General features: G+C 42.3%; 1 protein-coding gene across 12 annotated transcripts in view; it reads right to left on the minus strand.

The window, feature by feature from the left end:
- Nucleotides 1–14925, minus strand: part of R3HDM2 (R3H domain containing 2) — a 163188-nt gene extending 148263 nt beyond the window's left edge. For 11 of the 12 annotated variants that reach the window (XM_070370464.1, XM_070370456.1, XM_070370462.1 and 8 more), the window contains exon 1: nucleotides 14673–14924. The gene's annotated coding sequence lies outside the window, so the exon portion shown is untranslated. Of the gene's footprint in view, nucleotides 1–14672 lie in introns of all 12 variants that reach the window. The other variant, XM_070370448.1, reaches the window with a different exon arrangement.
- Nucleotides 14926–17124: the final 2199 nt, after the last annotated feature.

A 17124-nucleotide genomic window follows, 5' to 3' on the forward strand; every position in this document is an offset into this window, starting at 1 on the left:
GGAAAGTATGCTCATTAGTATCCGTAGATACCTCTTTGCCTCTCTTCTGTATCACCTACTAACTATAGGTGAAGTACAATATTGAAGCTAGCCTAAGAATTCATTAAGGGCAGCTTCAATCTCAAGTGTTTACATTTTAAATCAGTAGATGTATCAAGAAGTATTATCATACTTAACCTTAAGATACCTCCAAAAGTCAATTTTCCTGTATCCTAAAAGGCAACAGACCATCAACTCCATTTTACATATAAAGACACTGATTCAGCAGAGTTCATGAGGGTAAACACAGAAAAGCCTCGAAGAACCTCAAATAAGGTTAAAAATTCAAGTCTCAAGCACTGGCTCTGATTTTACTCCCTCACAAAGCCTACACAGAAACTAAACAGGTTTGATTCCTTTCAGTCATCCTATCTTAACAGTCAATTACGCTTAATTTTTCAGCCATCATATTCATTTAGTTAAGAAGAAAGAAAAAATATTTTTGCATTACCATATAGGGAAAATACTCAAAGGGCAAACCCTCTTTGTCTTCCTGGTTTTTTACAGTTAAAAATATTGCTAGGATATGTGCTATAGCAAATGCAGCACAATACTAATTATTGGCTCTTAGAGGTGAGTTTGGAGAAGGCAATGGCACCCTACTCCAGTACTCTTGCCTGGAAAATCCCATGGATGGAGGAGCCTGGTAGGCTGCAATCCATGGGGTCGCTAAGAGTCGGACACGACTGAGCGACTTCACTTTCACTTTTCACTGTCATGCATTGGAGAAGGAAATGGCAACCCACTCCACTGTTCTTGCCTGGAGAATCCCAGGGACAGCACAGCCTGGTGGGCTGCCGTCTATGGGGTCGAGCAGAGTCAGGCACGACTGAAGCGAGTTAGTAGTAGTAGTAGAGGTGAGTTAGGGACATTAACTGTAAAATTCTTTCAACTCTTCAGTATGCTTGAAAATTTTATGATAAATGTTGGGAGAGAAAGCTAATTATAATGTAAAAAGACATTCATAAAGAGATGTCTTATTTTACTCACTGGTCATATTGAGCCGGAAAGGGCAATGGCAACCCACTCCAGTACTCTTGCCTGGACAATCCCATGGACAGAGGAGTCTGGTGGGTTGCAGTCCATGGGGTTGCAGAGTCAGACATGACTGAAGCGACTTAGCATCAGCAGCAGCAATATATGACCAAATTTATCTGTGAAAAAAGCGTGTGTGTGTGTGTGTGTGTGTGTCATGAATCTGAAAGAGGGTTCATTTGTTAGTAAAAATCCACTAATGCTGACTAGGTTTCACAGGACACAGTGATATATTAGACTGCTGCTGCTACTGCTGCTGCTGCTAAGTCGCTTCAGTCGTGTCCGACTGTGCGACCCCATAGACGGCAGCCCACCAGGCTCCTCTGTCCATGAGATTTTCCAGGCAAGAGTACTGGAGTGGGGTGCCACTGCCTTCTCCGATATATTAGACTAGTATGTGTTTATCCTGCCTATAGCCCGCTTTGTCTACATGCAATGAAGGAAACTCTTATCTAACGTGGAGTAGGGGATTGTTTTAACAATAGTAACTCATCTAATGCTTAAATATTAGGTTGGTACAGTAGTAATTGTGGTTTTGCACGGCTGAACTTTGCCGTTTGATATTGGAATACATTCTTAAATAAATGTGGTTATGTTATGCATTTCTTGCTTTATGTTTTTTTGCTAATGACTTATTACTTGCCATTTATTTTATACTTATTTTAGACTAAGCATATGTTAGACAAAAACAAATTTGAGTGATTTCCTTATTCGAGTTCAAAATGTTTTGGAAAGTAGCAGAGACAACTTGCAACATCAACAACGCGTTTGGCTCAGGAACTACTAATGAATACATAGTGCAGTGGTGGTTCAAGAAGTTTTGCAAAGGAGAAGAGAGCTTTGAAGATGAGGAGCACTGTGCCTGCCACTGGAAGTTGACAATGACCAACTGAGAGCAATCATCAAAGCTAATCCTCTTATAACTACACGAGAAGTTGCCAAAGAACTCAATGTCGACCATTCATTCAGCATTTGAAGCAAACTGGACAGGTAAAAAAGCTTGATAAGTGAGTGCCTCAAAAGCTGACTGAAAATCAAAAAAGTGTCCTTTTTAAGTGTCATCGTCTCGTAGTCTATGCAACAATGATGAACCATTTCTCGATCAAATTGTGACGGGCAACAAAAAGTGGACTGTATACAATGATCAGTGATGACCAGCTCAGTGGGAGGACCGAGAAGCTGCAAAGCACTTCCCAAAGCCAAACTTGCAAAAAAAGGTCTCGGTCACTGTTTGGGGGGTCTGCTGCCAGTCTGATTCACGACTGCTTTCTGAATCCAGCAAAAACCATTACATCTGAAAAACATGCTCAGCAAATCAATGAGATGCACTGAAAAGCGCTAATGCCACCACCGCACCATATGCTTCCACTGCAAGAGCACAGGTTCAATGCAACCTCTGGTTGGAGAACTAAGATCCCACGTGGCACAGCCAAAAAAACAAAAAACTGGCCAAATCACAATCTAGACAACAGACCTCTACAACATGTACCTCAAATTATCTAATTATTTTTCTTCTCTTCTCTTCTCCTTTACACCTAGTAAAGGAATAAGACAAAAATCACACGCTCTAGAGAGCTCTTTTGGCACTAGAGAAATGACGATTCTAGAAAATTTAACTTCACTGTGAGCAGGAAACTCAGAATGGAATGTACAGAGGGAAATATGGTAAACTAAAGACAAAGAGGAATCCAGATTTGTGAAAACTGGTTCAAAAAAGGCAGACAAAATGAGAAGTCTGGGATGCCCTCAAGGGTTCCAGAACATTACATCTAAGCCAAGGAGGGCATCTGTTGTTTTGGGGTGCAGAGGTGTCCTGTTGAAACAATGGTGTACCCAAGGGTGGCAAGGTGTTAGAACAGGGAAAGTAAAAGAACAAGTAATTCATCTGTAGCTGAAGCCTAACCCTGAAAGCAAAGGGAAAAGGAGCAAAATATAAGGTAGGTGAGATAAAACAAGCTAGATTTTAATGTGTGTGTATATGGACTTCCCTGGTAATCCAGTGGCTAAGACTCCACGATCCCAATTGTGTGTGTTTGTGTGTGTGTGTGTGTGTGTGTGTGAGGGTACCTAACTGCATGATTACTTAATATCAAAGAGTAAGAATGACTAAAGTATGATATCCAGGTTTCCAGCTTACATAACTAGGTAGTATAATTCAAAGAAAAAAGAATTCATTTATGCTTTGGTCATACTGAGTCTGAGATGCTGTGTGGCAGTCATATGGAGATGTTCAAGAGATCACTGAATAAATAAGCCTAGTGCTCAGGTAAATGGAGAAAGAAATGGCAGCCTCTTCCAGTGTTCTTGCCTGGAGAATCCCAGGGACGGGGGAGCCTGGCGGGCTGCCATCTATGGGGTCACACAGAGTCCGACACAACTGAAGCAACTTAGCAGCAGCAGCTCAGGTAAAAGATCAAAACTGGACACAGAGAATTACAAATTGCCAGCTTATAAAAGATGCCAAGTGAAGCTACCAGGGTGGATATGTAACAAACTATGTAGAACAATATTCTTCTAAATGTTATCCAAGACAGCTGACCAGAGACATCACAAATACCTGGAATGTTTGTTAATACACAAATTCCTGGGCTCCATCCCAAGCCTATTAAGTCAAAATCCCTGGGCATAAGCCCAGGAACCCATGTTTCACCCATTCACTAATTCATTTATTCCAAAAACGTGTGCTCAAAGACCATTCTAGGCATAAAGAATACAGCAACTATGAAATAAACAAGACCCCTGTACTTATAGGTTTGAGGTTTTGGCTATGGCCAGACTATAGACAAGAAAACAAACAAGATAACTAAGATAGTGGTAAGTGCTATGGAGCAAATAAAACAGAACTGTAATGAAAGAATAGTAAGAACAGGGAAATGAGGCACAAGGTAAGTCACAGCAGTTGGCAGTGGTGAGATCATGAAGGCTTCTGTAAGAAACATTCTTAAACTCTCCAAGAGATGCTATGCCATTAAGGTTTAAGAATCAGAGGTAAAGAGAGAGAATACAATAGTAACCTTAAGGAAAATACATATTTAAGGGATGAGGAGGGGACAAAGGGCCAGGAATGCAAGTGGAAAAGAAAGTAGTATCACTGAAACATTTTAAGAAAGAGAAGGGTCAAAAGTGACAAACGCTCCAGTATGAAAAGAAATCCATTAAACTAACAAGGTCCACCATATTCTTCCCACTGATGTTGATGGCTGCTGGGAGCAGCTCCACCAATAGTTCAGAAACACTAAGTGACCGTTCGCCTTCTACACAGTCACAGCACACTGCTTCCTGCTAGTTAGCAGCTGGTTACTGTCCTAGATCTTTTTCCCTTTTCCCACAGAATCACAAAGGAGACAACATAATTTGTGAGCATAGGAAGAAAACTATATTTCAAATATATCACTTATTAAGTATGAGCTGTCACTGCCTTGATTACTTCCCTCCTCGTTCTGTTAGAAAGCTTACAGAAGTCTGAGCCACTCTTCTCCAAGGCATAAAGAACACCCACAGTGTTGCCCACGTGTCAAAACCATGCAAAGTCTTAAAAACTGATAGAAGTCCTTGCAACTGGCACATGCACCAAAAACACTGCCCCCATAAAAACATGAACTGCATCCTTGGAAAATCTATCTTTTAATATGAATGTTGACCACTTTAAGGTTTGATGAGCTTTTAGGAAAAAGAAAATGCTTTGCAGATATGAAACATGGTTTTGATCATTATTAATAATAAACACTGCAGCACAAATGTTGTTATCAACATGAAACACACAAAAAACATCACATAAGGTAGATAATGAATCAAGTGGCAAAGGAAACTACTTAATAATTAAGTTAAAAGTTTACCTCTATGCTGTACACTAGACGAGAATTATATAGAAAACTAGCAGTGGGAGCAAAATTACCTCCAAAATGGCCATCATCAAAAAATCTAAAAATAAACACACACACACACACACACACACAAATAAAATTTAAAAAAAAAAGAAAGAAAGAAATAAAAAAATCTACAAACAATAAATGCTAAAGATGGTGTGGAGAAAAGAAAACCCTCCTAAACTGTTGGTGGAAATGTAAATTGGTACAGCCACAGTGGAGAACAGTATGGAGGTTCCTCAAAAAGCTAAAAAGAGGGACTTTTCTGATGGTCCAGGTTAAGAATCTGCCTGCCAACGCAGGGGACATAGGTTTGATCCCTGGTCCAAGAAGGCCCTACGTGCCTCGGCAGAGTAGCGCGCCATAGCTACTGAGCCTGTGAGGTGCAGCTACTGAAGCCCACATGCCTAGAGCCTGTGCCCCACAACAAGAGGAGCCGCTGCAATGAGAAGCCCATGCATCGCAACTAGAGAGCAGTTCCCATTCTCCCCAACTAGAGAAAGTCCACACACAGCAACAAAGACCTAGCACAACAATAAATAAATATTAAAAAAAAACCCCTAAAGACAGAAATAATACATGAACCAGCAATCCCACTACTATGCATATACCCTGAGAAAACCATAATAGCCATAATTCAAAAAGACACACGTACCCCAATGTTCACTGCGGCACTATTTATAATAGCCAGAGCACAGAAGCAACCTAAATATCCATTGACAGATGAATGGACAAAAATGTGGTACATATATACAATGAACTATTAGCCATAAAAAATAGTGAAACTAGGTCATTTGCAGTGATGTGGGTGGACCAAGACTCTGTCATACAGAGTGAAGTAAGTTAGAAAAACAAGTATCGTATATTAATTCATATGTATGGAATCTAGAAAGATAAGCTTGTTTGCAAGGCAGGATTAAAGACAAAGATGTAGAGAACAGACTATGGACACATGGGGAAGGAGCTGAAGGTTAAGACAAACTGCAGTGCAGGACTGACATATATACATTGTACATAATGTATATAATGTATATATGTATATGTAATAATCTACATAATATATAATGTATACACACACATTAATGTGTGTAAAATAGCTAGTGGGAAGTTGCAGTATAACAAGCGAGCTCAGCTTGGTCCTCTGTGACGACCTACAGCAGTGGAAGGAAGGAGTGGGATGGGAGAGAAAGAGGTTCAAGAGGGAGGGGATATATGTATACAAACAGCTAATTCACTTTGCTGTACAGCAGAAACTGACATAACATTGTAAAGCAATTATATTCCCCCACACACAGAAAAAGATACATACATCCCAACATTCACTGCAGCACTACTTATAATAGCCAGGACATGGAAGCAGCCTAAATGTCCATTAACAGAGGAATGGATAAAGAACATGTGAAATATATATATACAGTGGAATATTATTCAGTCATGAAAAGGAACGAAACAGTGCATTTGCAGCAACATAGATAGACTTAAGAGATCATCGTGCTGAGTGGAGTTAAGTCAAACAGAAAAACAAATACCGTATATTAATGCTTTTATGTGGAATCTAGAAAAATGGTACAGATGAACTCATTTGCAAAGCAGAAATACAGACGTAGAGAAAAAACTTACGGATATCAAAGGGGAAGGGGCTGGATGGGATGAATTGGGACGTTGGGATTGACATATATATACATACTACTATATATAAAACAGAAACCTAATCAGAACCTACTGTATAGCACAGGGAACTCTATTCAGAGCTCTGTGGTGACCTAAACAGGAAGGAAATCTAAAAAGGGTGGGATATACATATAAATATGTGTGTGTGTGTGTGTGTGTAACTGATTAACTTCACTATACAGGAGAAACACAACATTGCAAAACAAATATACTCCAATAAAAATTAACTTAAAAATATTACCTCCAGGGCTTCCCTGGTGGCTCAGTGTTAGAATCCACCTGCCAAGGGGAGACATGGTTTGATCCCTGGTACAGGAAGATCCCACATGCTGCAGAGCAACTAAGCCCAGGAACCACAACTACTGAAGTCCACATGCCCTAGAGACTGAGAAGTCATTGAAATGAGAAGCTTCCGCACCACAACAAAGAGTAGGCCCCACTGGCTGTAACTAGAGAAAAGCCCACACAGCAACGAAGACCCAGCACAGCCAAAAACAGATATATAAATATTATCAAAAAACATTACCTCCAAAAGATCAAGTGAGAACTTGACTGGTCTGCAAGTCAGTTTTTTCCTTCTTTTCCCACTGCCTCACAGATGCACAATCAAAAATACCAATTAGAAATAAACTAAGTTATTTTATTAAAGTTTTTGCACAGCAAAGGAAATCATAAACAAAATGGCAACCCTCAGAATGGAAGAAAGTATTTGCAAATGAAGCAACAGACAAGGGATTAAGCTCCAAATATATATAAGCAGCTCATGAAGCCCAATTAAAAAAAAATCAATCAAAAAATGGGTGGAAGATCTAAATAGATATTTCTCCAAATAAGACATACAGAGGGCCAGTAAGCACATGAAAACATCCTCAATATCCTCAACATTTGCCTTACTACAGAAAGGCAATCAAAACTACAACGACGTATCACCTCACACTGGTCAAAAGGCCATCATCAAAAAACCTACAAATAATAAACGCTAGAGAGGGTATGGAGAAAAGAAAACCCTCCCACACTGTTGGCGGGAATGTAAAATGGTACAGCCACTATGGTGAACAGTATTGTTTGTTGTTTAGTCACTAAGTCATGTCCAACTCTGCAACTCCATGAGCTGTAGCGTGCCAGGTTCCTCTGTCCATGGGATTTCCCAGGAAAGAATACTCAAGTCAGTTGCCATTTCCTTCTCCAGGGCATCTTCCCCACCCAGGGATCAAACCTGCATCTCCTGCACTGGCGGGCCAATTCTTTACCACTGAGCCCTGGAGGCGGATTCTTCTCCAGGGAAGCCCCACGAACAGTATGTAGGTTCCTTAAAAAAGTAAAAACAGAACTACCACATGACCCAGCAGTCCTACTCCTAGGTATAAACCCGGAGAACACCATAATTCAAAAAGATACCTGCATCCCAATGTTCAGTGCAGCACTATTTACAATAGCCAGGACATGGAAGCAACCTAAACGTCCATAAACAGAGGAATAAAGAAGACATGATACATATACATATACACATACATATATATATATATATGAGTGAGTGAGTGAAGTCACTCAGTCGTGTCCAACTCTGCAACCCCATGGACTGCAGCCTAACCAGGTTCCTCCATCCATGGGATTTTCCAGGCAAGAATACTAGACTGGGTTGCCATTTGCTTCTCCAGGTGATGTTCCGGACCCAGGGACTGAACCCAGGTCTCCCGCATTGTAGGCAGACGCTTTACCGTCTGAGCCACCAGGGAAGATCCATTATATAGTGGAATATTATTCAGCCTTAAAAAGGAACGAAATAGTAGCATTTGCAGCAACAAGGACAGACCTAGAGATTACCATACTGAATTAACTAAGTCAGATAAAGACAATATTATATGATACTGCTTATATGTAGAATTTTTTTTAAATGATACAAATGAACTTATTTACAAAACAAAGTCATGAACATAGAAAACAAACTTATAGTTACCAAAGGGGTAGGGGGTGAGGAATAATCGGGAAACTGGGATTGACATATTCACATAACTACATATAAAACAAATAACTAATAAGAATCTGGGCCTCCCAGGTGGCTCATTAGTAAAAGAATCCGCCTGCTAATGCAGGAGACACAGGTTAGATCCCTGGGTGGTAAAGATGCCCTGGAGAAGGAAATATCAACCTACTGCAGTATTCTTGCCTGGGAAATTCCAAGGACAAAAGGGCCTGGTAGGCTACAGTCAATCGGTCACCAAAGAGTTGGACATGACTTAGCAACTACACAACAACACAACAGTAGCACAAGGAATCAATATTCTGAAATTTGGGTTTCAGAGTATTTCAGGGGTGGGATGAACTGGGAGATTGGGATCGGCATATATACACTATTGATACTCTGTAAAAAATAGACAACTAATGAGAAACTACTATATAGCACAGGGAACTCTACTCAATGCTCTGTGGTGACCTAAATGGGAAGGAAATCCAAAAAAGAGGAGATATATGTGTATGTATAGCTGATTCAGGCTTCCCAGGCAGCACTAGTGGTAAATAGTGGTAACTAGCAGCAGCAGCAGCAGCAGCAGCAGCAGGAGATACAAGAAACACAGTTTCGATCCCTGGGATGAAGAGCCCCTGGAGGAGGACAAGGCAACCCACTCCATAATTCTTACCTGGAGAGTCCCATGGACAGAGAAACCTGACAGGCTGTAACAGTCCACAGAGTCGCAAAAAGTCCGACACGACTGAAGTGACTTGGCACACATGCATACATAGCTGATTCACTTTGCTATACAGCTAAAACTAACACAACATTGTAAAGCAACTATACTCTAATAAAAATTAATTAAAGGCATCCCTAGTGGCTCAGTAATAAAAAATCTACCTGTCAATGCAGGAGACACGGGTTCGATCCCTGATCAGGGACGATCCCACATGCCTGCCACAGAGGAACTAAGCCCATGTGCCACAATTATTGAGCCTATCCTCCAGAGCACAGACTCAAAAACAAAATCTATTGAGCCATGTGCCACAACTACTGAAGCCCGCCCACCCACCCTAGAGCCCCCGCTCCGCAGCAAGAGAAGCCACTGCAATGAGAAGTGTGAGCACCACAACTAGAGAGTAGCCCCCATTTGCTGCAACCAGAGAAAAGCCTGCACAGCAATGAAGATCCAGCACAGCCAAAAATAAATAAGTAATTTTTAATTAATTAATAACTCTGTAATGAGCTATATGGGGAAAATTCTAAAAAAGTGGATATATGTATAACTGGTTCACTCTGCTGTATAGCAGAAACACAACAATGTAAATCAACTATACTCCAATAAAAATTAATTAAAAAAGAAAAAAGAAATTGAACTGTTTGTTAACTTACAGAGCTTTATTTTTTTATTTTTTTGGCCACACCATGAGGCTTGTGGGATCTTAGTTCCTCCACCAGGGATTGAATGCAGGCCCTCAGCAGCGAAAGCACAGAGTCCTAACCGCTGGACTGATTATTTTAAACCCTGCTGATTACCTCATTTATCTTTACACTTCTAGCTAGCTCTACAGGATAAGGACTCAAGCTGAGATATTTTGGGACCTCAAAGTAATTGTATGGGTATAAAACTACAGTTTTTACTTGCCTGCGAAAGAGTCTTAGTCTTCAATGAAAAACAAACACAAGCTGCAGACCACCACTAACACCTTTAGTGCATTGGTCTAGGTCAGGGAAGAGACCGTACAAGAACACTTAACAACTGGCTTCATTTTGTTCCCCCAAGAAAATACCCAGAAAGGTCTAAAAATTATCTCCTAGCTGTTAAAGAGACTGAAAAGATTTTTTTTTTCCTCTTGTGGTATACAAATTAAGGAGGGATAGAATAAAATGTTTTTTTTTAATTACCAGAAGTGTTTTGACTACTGGAGACATGACTGCCTGAGCTTTGGGGTGTTTTTTTTTTTTTTTACCTTTTCTCCTTATCCTCTCTCATCTCCAGCCTGGGGTTCCCAATTTAATTAGTTCTTTTTTAAAACATTCCAGGAAACTTACTGTCAAAACTAGAAAGCTGACAGGACTTCTGTGATGATCCAATGGTTAAGAATCTGCCTAGCAATGCAGGGGATATAAGTTTTGATCCCTGATCAGGGGCACAAAGATCCCAGATGCTGGAGCAACTAAGCCTGCTCACCGCAACTGGTGTCTGGGCGCCACACTGAAAAATCCCGCATGATGCATCTAAGACCCGACGAGCCCAAATTAACGAATTAAATTAATTTAAACAAAAACTAGAAAGCAGAAACGGTTTTCCCAATATAGAATCAAACAACTGGATTGAACAACTCACAAGAGACCTTGCAGAAAAGCAAAAAGTGCCTGGATTTACAAAACATCCCAGAACCTTTCCTTTCATACAGCCCAAGTAAAAATAATGGAAGCACTGTAGATTAATGTAATTAGGGCTTTCAACACCCATTTTTTTAAGAGTTGGAGAAAACAGACACATGCTAAGGAAATCTAAGGGAACTCAAGAAGGAATTAAAACAGATCTAGGTTAAGAAATCTTTCCTATCTATATCTGTTTTCAGAAATAAACTCAAATTTAAGAACGAACAGACAGAATAACTTTATCAGAGAGATGGAACAACTGCTACTTTACCAAAGTGGCAACCACAGTAAGAACAAAAGGTAACCAGAAAAGACAATGAAGTGGAATGTTTTCTACAGAGGGTGAGACGATACAGCAGGAGGAAAATACTAAAGCCACTGTGTATGAAGACGGTCTCTAAAATTAGACCCACCAACTGTATTCATGCACACATATTCAAGCCATGAGTCCAGTTATTTTTCCTACTTGTAAGTTGGCAGCACCTTTCACAGAGGGACATTTAGAGTCCTTTATCCCATTTCACTAGTAGACACAGGGGAAAAAATAAAAACAACACCCGTCTGCACACACACAGAATTTCACAAAATTCTCTCCTCTGTACTTCCTGGAGCCATGTAATGAAAACGCAGCACTTTTATCCCTTCCTCAAAACTTGCTTTCTCCTAAAAGCTTTCCTCGAGTTCATGAAGAGACCTGGCACAGGAACAAGCAATGCCTCGTTCAGAAACCGTTACCTATACTGAAACATCAGTACTCAGTACAGTATTTATCTCTTAAGAGGTGAGAATGTAAGATGTTTGAGTATCTCTAGGTACTGAGACAGACTTCCTAGAAACTTTGTGAAAGGATTTTAAAAGGAGCAAATGTGGTAGAAGCCTTTATCAATGTGCCAAAATTTTACCAGAAAGTATTCACAAAACGAGAATATACCTCTCTACGTTAATAACAACAGTATCAGACCCAATCCAATATACACATGATCCCCAATTCTCCCATACTCCCACCCCCAACTCAAACCATTCTCTCATAGGATTGGAAGCTTTCAACGTCCTGATTAAAATTTAAACAAAAATAGCTTTGCAACCAGCATTCTTACAAAGTGTTAAAAGCACTATCTCACCCCTTTCACCTTCCTACGCTGAAAAACAGTGGCCAGGGCTGCCCCCAGAGAGAAATCTCATCCAGGCCACTTTAGCCAGAGGTCAATGAAGATAACAAATGCACCAATCAAGAAATAAGAAAGGAAAAAATAAACGACAGAAAATCCACAGAACTCAGGGGGCCTGCTCCTTTATCCTCAGACTTAATTTAGTTGCTAAAAATGACCCCAAAAATGGGTTTGTGGAAAGAAGGATCACACGTTCCCCACAATCAAACACGCCACCATTGTTAGAGAAGGGTTTTCTTACAAGTTTTCAAGCTCAACTGTCTCCACATTAATAGGAGGGGGGAAAAAATCTAACCCATACAGCCCAGACTATAAATATTAACATTTTCAGTCTACTGAAAAATTCAAAGTGGAACCAGCCTACTTAGTTCTGAGGCCAAAGAGGTAAGGATGGTGATATCTGTCTCTTCGAGGATGTGAACCAACCTCCAGGAAGAGCCTGAAACAGTAAAAATTCTGACCACATGAGATCTGAGATAATCTTCCTCTAAGACACCACGCTCCATTCTCTCTGCTTTCAAAGTGCTTTCACTCAAAGACCTGAAAACACAAGACTTCTGTCAAAACAGAAACGTGGCAAGAACTGACAGAAAAAAAAATCTCAAGTTCTTCCAATAAATAGCTTATAAAAGCCTAGTGGAAATTCATGTCTCTCATTTATGACAATGAGAGAGTTCAAGAATAAAACTTCTTTATGTAGTTTGTCAATAAATTTGTTGAGCACCTGCTGCATGTCAAGGGCTATGCTAAGAGCCGAGGATACAGCAACTGATGAAGATTATCTAAACCTCATGCAGCTTATTTTCTAAAGGGTGAGACTAAACATATATAGTACGTTATCTGTTGATGAGTAAGGAGGAAATTAAAGCCAAGTGGGATAGAAAGTTATGTAACTGTATGTGGAGGAAGGGCTTTGCAATTTCAATAGTCTAGGAAATGTCACTGTTAGTGACTTTTGAGCAAAGACCTAAAGGAGGTGAGGATACAGGGTTATGCAGCTTTATAGAAAAAGGTGATCCAGGAAGGCTCACCCGCACAGCTGCTGAGGCAGATGTGCCTAAAGTGCTCAAGCAACAGTGAGGAGACCAGTGTGTTTGCTGCTGGGCAGAAGAAGGGGGCAGCAGGTAAGGCTGCTACAGATCTTGGACTTTAAAGACGACTGTAAGGTCTCTGGGTTTTATTCTGATACAGGAAGGAAGCCATCTCTTCAGCCTCCTTTCGATTAAAAAAAATCAGGCATCCTATTCTTACATGCGCAAATTTTTAAAATTTTGTTTTAAAACTGAAGATCTATAGTGTAAATCATATAGTGGACACTAAACTGGAATTTAAACACTGAAAAATAACACTGTAAAATATTATTAACTGTTAGGGAAAATTAGTAATACAACTTTTGCTGAGCGTTCATCAGACCCTCAAGAAAGGTTCTCCGTTCTCTCAGCCCTGTGGAGAAATGCGAAGAGAAGGAAAAATACAACTAAAAGTGAACTGAATTGACTACCACTTTCTACCACTATTTAAGCCATTTTAGTCTTGATGCCCCAGACTCCTCGGGGCGGGGAGATAAGAGGAATAAAACGAGGCAGGGGGCAGGGGGGAAGCATTAAGAAAGAGGAGCACAAGCAGCTGATTCAAATGTCAATCTGACTATCCAAAAATACAATTTAAAAAAATAGGCTAGGTATTTGTGCAAGTTCTTAGGTGGAACCTGTCACCTCCCTCCACCAGTCACCATGCTGCCTACCAACAACACAGGGCTCAAGCTTCTCAATGTTAATTAAGTCTATTTGGAAAAAAACACATAAAAGGACATCCATCCAACTGAGAGCTGAATTTAAATTTTTCCACACCAGTCTCTGGTTTAATGAACCTCTGGGACTGTTATTCGGTCATTTTTCATCATTATCCAAGAACAATTCATTTTGAATGAATAAAACATTTGTGACCATTAGCCTGTGGAGCTACTAGGCTAATGGTCACAAATGTTGCAATTTGGGGCTCCAGAGGTAATCAAAACCAAGAAGAGTTTTCAAAGCCTCAAGAGTTAGCTGCAACCGAAGCGTAGGCCCAACTTTTAAGCTCCAGAAACATCTCCTTGTATGTTCCAACTCAAATCTCTGTCCGTCTAATACACTCGGGCACCACCAAGATCTGAAACACTCCAACACCTTTCCCTCCCATTTTTCCAAGGCTCGAAGAAAAACGGAGATCCAAGAAACACATGAGACTAGTCACCCTGGCGCACAAGGGCACAAGTTTTTAGGTCCCACCGCACAGGCCACAGGTGGCCCCAGTCCCCCCACCCCCCGCCCCGCGCCCCTCGCTTCTCGCCTGCGCTCCCGGTACACACCCGGGGCGTCTCTGGCCTCCGAGCCGTCCTTCACCGGAGGCTCGGGTCGACCCACCGCCCGCGGGTCTGGGCAGCGCCAGCGCGGGGAACCCAGGCCAGGGGGCCTCCGCCCACCCACTCACCCACCCGCCCGCGCGGCCGCCACGCCCCCTCCCCACGGGCCGCCCGCGTCGCCCGCCCCCTCGGCCCGGAGGTGGCCTCACCTCACGCGGGCCGTAGCGGGGAGGGCGCCAGCGTCTCCGCCCGCCGCCCGGGCCCACGGCCGCACGGCTGCGGCTCGGCCCCGACGGCCGGCGGCGGCGCGCTTCTGGGGGCGGGCTCTTCTCAGCGGGGGTTTCCCCAGGGCCCAGGGCGGGGGAACAGGGGGGACTGGGGCGGGGGAGGGGAAAGGGGCTTGGGAAGGAAGGGGGAGAGGGGGAGAAAAGGGGGAAACCAAACCCGGAAAGGGAGAAAAGGGGGGAGGGGGAAAATCAGAAGGGGAAGAAAGGCCCAGAGTCCGCCCCCCGCTGCGGCCTGCGCCCTACGTCACCACGGCCGGCGTAGTCGTCACCGCGTCCTGCGCCCGGCGCTTCTGTGCTTCCTGTGTGCCTGTCTCCACGCCTGCAGACCCCCCCTGCGTGTTCTCCCACCTACCCCGTGCGCTCACTCACGCTCAACTCTGTCGCTTCCGCTGCGTTACCTCTGTCTTCAGCCGCCAATCCAGATCCACTGCGCCCCTTAGTTCACGTGAAACAGATCAAGCCGGTCAGAGTCACCCTTGCTTTAAACATGATACTAATAACTGAAATTTAAGTTTACGGAGTACTTTCAAAATAGCCTTTCACCTAGGATTGTAACTCCTGCTCCCAAAACAGCATATATGAAGTAGATACTTGTAAATGAATAAAGATCATGTAGTAGGTAAATGCCCAGTTTTTCTTTGATGTAAAAGTTTAACTCGACATAAAGTAGGTTTCAAATGGGTATATCTTTCCTTTGCTCTTTTGCCTTTCACTTCTCTTCTTTGCCTTCACTTCTCACCAGGGCTTCCCTGGTGGCTCAGATGGTAAAGCGTCTGCCGGCAATGCGGGAGCGAGTTCGATTCCTGGGTTGGGAAGATCCCCTGGAGAAGGAAATGGCAGTCCACTCCAGCACTCTTGCCTGGAAAATCCCATGGACGGAAGAGCCTGATAGGCCACAATCCATGGGGTCGCAAAGAGTCGGACACGACTGAGTGACTTCACTTCACTTCTCTTCTTTTCATAGCTGTTTGTAAGGCCTCAGACAACCATTCCGAAGAATAGGAAGGAGAGATAAGAAGGCCTTCCTCAGAAATCAGTGCAAAGAAATAGAGGAAAACAATGGAATGGGAAAGTCTAGAGATCTCTTCAAGAAAATTAGAGATACCAAGGGAACATTTCATGCAAAGATGGACACAATAAAGGACAGAAATGGTATGGACCTAACAGAAGCAGAAGATATTAAGAAGAGGTGGCAAGAATACACAGAAGAACTGTACAAAAAAGATCTTCATGACCCAGATAATCACGATGGTGTGATCACCATCCTGGAGCCAGACATCCTGGAATGTGAAGTCAAGTGGGCCTTAAGAAGCATCACTACAAACAAAGCTAGTGGAGGTGATGGAATTCAAATTCAGCTATTTCAAATCCTAAAAAATGATGCTGCTGTGAAAGTGCTGCACTCAATATGCCAGCAAATTTGGAAAACTCAGCAGTGGCCACAGGACTGGGAAAGGTCGGTTTTCATTCCAGTCCCAAAGAAAGGCAATGCCAAAGAATGCTCAAACTACCACACAGTTGCAATCATCTCACATGCTAGTCAGATCAGATCAGATCAGATCAGTCGCTCAGTCGTGTCTGACTCTTTGCGACCCCATGAATCGCAGCACACCAGGCCTCCCTGTCCATCACAAACTCCCAGAGTTCACTGAGACTCACGTCCATCGAGTCAGTGATGCCATCCAGCCATCTCATCCTCTGTCGTCCCCTTCTCCTCCTGCCCCCAATCCCTCCCAGCATCAGAGTCTCTTCCAATGAGTCAACTCTTCCCATGAGGTGGCCAAAGTACTGGAGTTTCAGCCTTAGCATCATTCCTTCCAAAGAAATCCCAGGGCTGATCTCCTTCAGAATGGACTGGTTGGATCTCCTTGCAGTCCAAGGGACTCTCAAAAGTCTTCTCCAACACCACAGTTTAAAAGCATCAATTCTTCGGTGCTCAGCCTTCTTAACAGTCCAACTCTCACATCCATATATGACCACAGGAAAAACCATAGCCTTGACTAGATGAACCTTTGTTGGCAAAGTAATGTCTCTGCTTTTGAATATGCTATCTAGGTTGGTCATAACTTTCCTTCCCAAGAGGTAAGCATCTTTTAATTTCATGGCTGCAGTCACCATCTGCAGTGATTTTGGAGCCCAGAAAAATAAAGTCTGACACTATTTCCACTGTTTCCCCATCTATTTCCCATGAAGTGGTGGGACCAGATGCCATGATCTTCGTTTTCTGAATGTTGAGCTTGAAGCCAACTTTTTCACTCTCCTCTTTCACTTTCAAGAGGCTTTTGAGTTCCTCTTCACTTTCTGCCATAAGGGTGGTGTCATCTGCATATCTGAGGTTATTGATATTTCTTCCAGCAATCTTGTTTCCAGCTAT

Source organism: Bos mutus, chromosome 5 (genome assembly GCF_027580195.1).
Source record: "Bos mutus isolate GX-2022 chromosome 5, NWIPB_WYAK_1.1, whole genome shotgun sequence".
Lineage (NCBI taxonomy): Eukaryota > Metazoa > Chordata > Mammalia > Artiodactyla > Bovidae > Bos > Bos mutus.